Below are 6,526 nucleotides of genomic sequence, written 5' to 3' on the forward strand. Positions count from 1 at the left end.
TTCCACATGGCTGGGGAGGCCTTGCGAACACGATGGAAGACAAATGAGAAGCAAAGTCATGTCTTACATGGCAGCAGGCAAGAGAGAGCTTGTTCAGGGGAACTCCCATTTATAAAACCATGAGATCTTGTGAGACCTGTTCACTACTAACAGAACAGTATGGGGGAACCACCTCCATGATTCAATTATCTCCACCTGGCCCTGCCCTTGACATATGGGGATTATTACAATTCAAGGTGAGATTTGGGTGGGGACACAGCCAAACCATGTCACTCATGATGTGATCATATGCCTAGAAAACCCTAAAGACTCATGCAGAAAACTCCTAGGACTGGTAAATTAATTCAGCAAAGTTTCAGGATACAAAATAAATGTACACAAATCAGTAGCTCTGCTATATACCAACAGCAACTAAGCTGAGAATCAAATCAATAACTCAACTCCTTTTACAGTAGCTGCAAAAAAAAAAAAAAAAAGTACTTAGGAATATACCTAATTAAGGACGTGAAAGACTTCTACAAGAAAAGCTACAAAACACTGCTGAAAGAAATCATAGATGTCACAAACAAATGAAAACACATCCCATGCTCATGGATGTGTAGAATCAATATTATGAAAATGACCATACTGTTAAAAGCAATCTACAAATTCAATGCAATTCCCATTAAAATATCACCATCATTCTTCACAGAGCTAGAAAAAGCAATTCTAAAATTCATACAGAACCGAAAAAGGAGGCTGCATAGCCAAAGCAAGACTAAGCAAAAAGAACAAATCTGGAAGCATCACATTACCCAACTTCAAACTATACTATAAGGCCATAGTCATCCAAACAGCATGATACTGGTATAAAAATAGGCACATAGACCAATGGAATGGAATAGAGAACCCAGAAATAAAACTAAATACTTACAGCCAATTGATTTTTGACAAAGCAAACAAAAACAAAGTGGGAGAAATGACACCCTATTTGACAAATGGTGCTGGGATAATTGGCAACCCACATGTAGAAGACTGAAACTAGATCCTCATCTCTCACCTTATACAAAAATCAACCCAAAATGGGTCAAATACTTAACTCTAAGACCTGAAACCATAAAAATTCTGGAAGATAACATTGAAAAAACCCTCTAGACATTGGCTTAGGCAAAGACTTCGTGACCAAGAACCCAAAAGCAAATGCAACAAAAACAAAGATAAATAGATGAGACTTAATTAAACTAAAAAGCTTCCTCACAGAAAATGAAATAATCAGCAGAGGTAACAGGCAACCCACAGAGTGGGAGAAAATCTTCATAATCTAAACATCCATCCAAGGAATAATATTCAGGATCCACAAATAGATCAGCCAGAAAAAAATCAACAGTCCCATCCAAAAGTGGGCTAAGGACATGAATATATAATTTGCAAAAGAAGATATACAAATATTTGGCCAACAAGCATATGAAAAAATGCTCAACATCACTAATGATCAGGGAAATACAAATCAAAACCACAATATGATACCACCTCACTCCTGCAAGAATGGTCGTAATTTAAAAAATAATATATGCAGATTGGCATAGATGCAGTGAAAAGGGAACACTTTTACACTGTTGGTGGGAATGTAAACTAGTACAACCACTAGGGAAAACAGTATGGAGATCTACTGTTTGATCCAGCAATCCCATTGCTAGGTATCTACCCAGAGGAAAAGAAGTCATACAAAAAAGATACTTGCACACGCATGTTTACAGCAGCACAATTTGCTACTGCAAAAATATGGAAGCAGCCCAAATACCTATCAATCAATGAGATAAAGAAATCCTGGTGTATATATACCATGGAATACTACTCAGCCATAAAAAGGAATGAAATAATGGCATTTGCAGCAACCTGGATGGAATTGGAAACTGTTATTCTAAGTGAAATAACTCAGGAATGGAAAACCAAACATCATATGTTTTCATTCATATGTGGGAGCTAAGCAATGAGGATGCAAAGGATGATACATTGGACTTTGGGGACTCAGAGGCAAGGGTGGGGTGTGGCAAGAGATAAAAGACTACACATTGGATACAGTGTATACTGCTCAGATCATGGGTGCACTAAAATCTCAGAAATTACAGCTAAAGAACTTGTTCATGTAACCAAATACCACCTGTTCCCCCAAAACCTATTGAAATTGAACATAAATACATAAGGCCGGGCACTATGGCTCACACCTGTAATCCAGCACCCTAGGAGGCCAAGGCTGGTGGATCACTTGAGGTCAGGAGTTCGAGACAAGCCTGGGCAACATGGCAAAACCCTGTCTCCACCAAAAAATACAAATATTAGCCAGGCTTGCTGGCGTTCACCTGTAGTCCCAGCTACTCGGGAGGCTGAGGCAGGAGAATCACTTGAACCCAGGAGGCGGAGGTTGCAGTGAGCTGGGATCGTGCCACTGCATTCCAGCTTGGGTGACAGAGTGATACTCCATCTAAAATAAATAAATACATAAAATAAAAATAAATACATAAATATATAAATACATAAATAAAAATAAAGTATACAAGAAAATGTGTGCAGGTTATACGCAAATACTACACCATCTTTTTTTTTTTTTATTGATGGTCTACTCTGCCACCCAGGCTAAAGTACAGTGCTGTAATCATAGCTCACTGCAGCAGCCTCAACCTCCTGGGCTCAAGCAATCCTTCCACCTCAGCATCCTGAGTAGCTGAAACCACAGACATGTGCCACCATGCCACCATGCCCAGTTAATTTTTAAAAAATAATTTTGTAGATATGTGGATCTTGCTTTGTTGCCCAGGCTGCTCTTGAACTCTTGGCCATAAGGAATCTTCGCACCTCAACTTCTCAAAGTGCTGGAATTATAGGCATAAGCTGTTGCACCCAGCACATGCCATTTTATATAAGGGACTGGAGTGTCCATGGATTTTGTTATCTGCAGGGGGCCTGGAATCAATCCCCCACAGGCATAGAAGAAAGACTATTATTACACCATCATCCTTCTTTTTTTCCTTGAGATGGAGTCTCCCTATGTTGCCCAGGCTTGTCTGGATCTCCTGCCTCAAGTGATCCTCCTGCCTCAGCCTCCTGAGTAGCTGGGGCGACTGACACACACCACCTCACCTGGCTACAATTATCCTTTCTATCTAACAATGGTGTACCAAGATGAGAATTTGGCTAGACATGTCACAGAGTTACATCCTTAGGACACCTTAAAATTTGTAACCCAATCCCTCATCTAGGGTTATAAGGCCCCAAATTGACCCATTTATCTCAAGAAAGCAAGGAGGACAGCTCTCCTTGCTTTTTTTCTGCTCTCCAAGACACATTATTTTACACCTTGCTTCCTTTGCACGTGTTGTTCCTTTCTCTCCTTCCTCCATCTCCATCAGGATCCAACTCATGTCTACAAAACTTTTCCAACTTCCTTGGACTAACAAGTCACTTCTGCCTCCTCCCTCCATCTGCCTTCCCAGTGGGCTCTCATCATCATGGTTATAGTGCTCCCCACCAGATCATAATTATGTATGCGTATCTCTACCCCACCAAAGCCAGCATCATTGTTAAACACAGTGCATGGCACAGGGGCCTCGTGCTTGTTTATTGGATGGACTGGTCCTCTCTCTGTCCTTTCAGGGAGGCCTGGGAATGGGGAGCCAAAAGAAAAATCAAATAACAACTTTAGTTAATACTCTCATTCCTCAAGATCACTTTTGCGGACAGCTTCTCCCTACACCTAATTCCTCTACCTCTAGAAATAATTTTGCAAGGCATATGATGAATTGCCTGGGAGTAGGCAGAACTCACAAAGTGCAATTCCACTTACCTTGGTTTCTCTACCCACCTTTAGGCTGATTCAGAGTAGTTAAAATCTCTGAAGCTGAATAGCCCAGGTTTAAATCCTAGCTCTACTTCTTACTAGTTGTGCAACTTTAAGCAAGTTACTTAATCTTTCTGTGCCTCAGTTTTCTGATGCCTAAAATAATAGTAGTGATACCATAGAAAGTGTGCAAAGGTTGCGAGAATTAAATGATACAAACTATGCGAAGTGCCCAACTCCTGGCACATTATAAGCACTCCATAAGCAGTAGCTGGCTTGTGAACAGTCCAATCTGAAAGATGACAAGCCCATTCTATTTAAACCTTCAGAGGGCTGGATTTGCTCCAAGATATCCTGAGCAAGGAGGGGGTGTTGTGGCCATGCTGGAGTTCTGCCGGCAGGCTCAGAAAACTGGTGTCATCGACCTTTGGTTCTCATCTGGATCCATCGCTCACCAGCCATGGCCCTAGCCTAAGTAGCTTATCTTCTCAAAGCCTTATGTCCCCAGTAGGGCTGGCAGTACTGAGCTGCCTCACAAGGGGGTGCCGAAAAGATCAATTCATGTTAGCAAAGTGCTTTAGAAATGTAACTTGCTAAATATTAATGGGTCTCTCTGAGTGTCGGGAAATGTGCAATCTGAACTCTGCTCAGGGCAAGCTGAAGGTGGGGAGAGTAATTCTGGGCAGCCCGATTGCCACATCCTTGGTCTAATTGGGAGGTGGTGCTTATGAAGGAGTGAGCGCAGCGAGCATCTGGGGGCTGGGCAGGGCTGCGGATGGCAGCTCTGGAAGGAAGGATGTTCTGAGGAACCACCTAATCCATAAATAGACAGAAGCCTGGGGTGGGTCTTGGGGAAACCCAGAAAAGTCCTTGTGTTTCTTTACAAAAAGCAGACACAAGCTCACTTCTTGCTGCTCTCTCTCTCTCTCACTCTCTCTCTCTCTCTCGCTCACTCTCATCCCTCAATTTTGGAGAGGACAGTACTCTGAGGATCTGTTAGCCATCTGAGTTCTTGTCCTGTTCTTAACCTCCCAATTTCCCTGGGTAGGGTGATAAGTAGATAATTTCTTAACCTTAGCCAGAACTCTCTATCTAAAATCTTTAGTGTGGCCAGACATCAGGGCCTCTCTGCACATGCCCTCACTAAACAACTCTGGAGTAAGGCATTCCCCCAGAATACTGTTCCTCCATCACCTCTTCCAGGAAGACTTTTTGGACCCAGCCAGTTTGAGCTGGGAACTCCTCTTCAGGGCTTCTGTAATGGTCTGTGCTTGTGTCTATAAGTCCACATAACAGACATCCTCAGTGCTCTGCCCACATTCTCTTGGCCCCATCGTTTTCTGCTCACCTATGACTCCCTACTGCCGATGGCCAAGCATGTACTTGGCCGGAGGTCAGGCCAAGCCAGAAGGTAGAGATTAATGGGCAAATACCCTAGATTCTCACCCTCAGATGGGACATCACTGACACAGCTTCTATACTCTCTGAGAGATTCCCAATGGGACTGAGCCCAGTTGCCCACAGCAGGACCCTGTTCATTAACATACCCTGTACTCAATTCCTCTCCTTGTTTGTCTCAGCTTCTCACTCCTCTACCGGTACTTCTTGGGATCACTGTCTAGAACTGTTTCTGGGGCACCCAACCTAAGACATTGGACTTACCCTGCTATATGAGAGGTATCTGTTTGTGCCTCTTTTCCTCACTAGATAGGAGCTACTTGCAGGAGGAGACTGTCTACTTCATCTTTTTATCTTCAATGCTTTACATCATGCCTGAAATAGAAGTGCTCAGTAAATATTTATTGAATGAATGAACTAATGAATAAATGATTCACTAAAACTCAGTTTCCTCATCTATAAAATAGAAAGCCACCAAGACCACCTACCTCATTGGGTAATCATGAATATTAAGTCATATAATGGATGGGAAATGGTTTGGTAAACTAGCTAACAAGGAAAAGGGGGAGATACAAATTACATGAAGTTTTGCTCCTAAGGGACAGATCAGGATTAGTTGGAACAACTACATTTCTTTTTCTTGCTTGCTGTCTCTCTCTCTCTCTCTCTCTCTCTCTCTCTCTCTCTGTCTTCAAGTCTTGCTCTGTTACCCAGGCTAGAGTGCAGTGGCATGATCATGGCTCACTGCAGCTTCCCGACTAGCTGGGACTACAGGACTGCACCACCATGCCCGGTTTCAATTAGATTTTAAAAATTGCAATGACAATTCTGTTTTCAATCAGGAGAATGGTAGAGGCAGATCAGGGTAAAGAACAATCAGATGGGGGGGGGTGGCTAAAGGATGATATTAATAATATATGGCACTTACTGAACCCTTATATAATATTTCCCTCACTATTCTCAATATCAGCCCAGGAACAAGGGATTTTGTCCCAGGGCTTGGTAGGAAAACAAATACCAGTAATAACTGAACCTTCCAAATGTGGTCAAAACTTGCATCCCAGGCTGGCTGCTCTTAGCGCCCTGCGTGTCTCCTGCAGCTCTGGCCTCGGGGAGTCCATCACCTCAGTAGAACAGCAGCTTCTGCCATATATAACAGCAAATGTTCCTTTCTGCTCATGCCAACTCCTCAGGCCTCTCTCTTTTCTATTCTTCACATTAAAAACAAAAAACAAACAAAACAAAACAAAACAAAACTGGCTGGCTATTTTTTATGCATTTTCTGCATTGTTGTCTTTCTTCCTGGCTTTTTTA

This window comes from Piliocolobus tephrosceles, chromosome 9 (assembly GCF_002776525.5).
Source record: "Piliocolobus tephrosceles isolate RC106 chromosome 9, ASM277652v3, whole genome shotgun sequence".
In the NCBI taxonomy this organism is placed as follows: Eukaryota; Metazoa; Chordata; class Mammalia; order Primates; family Cercopithecidae; genus Piliocolobus; species Piliocolobus tephrosceles.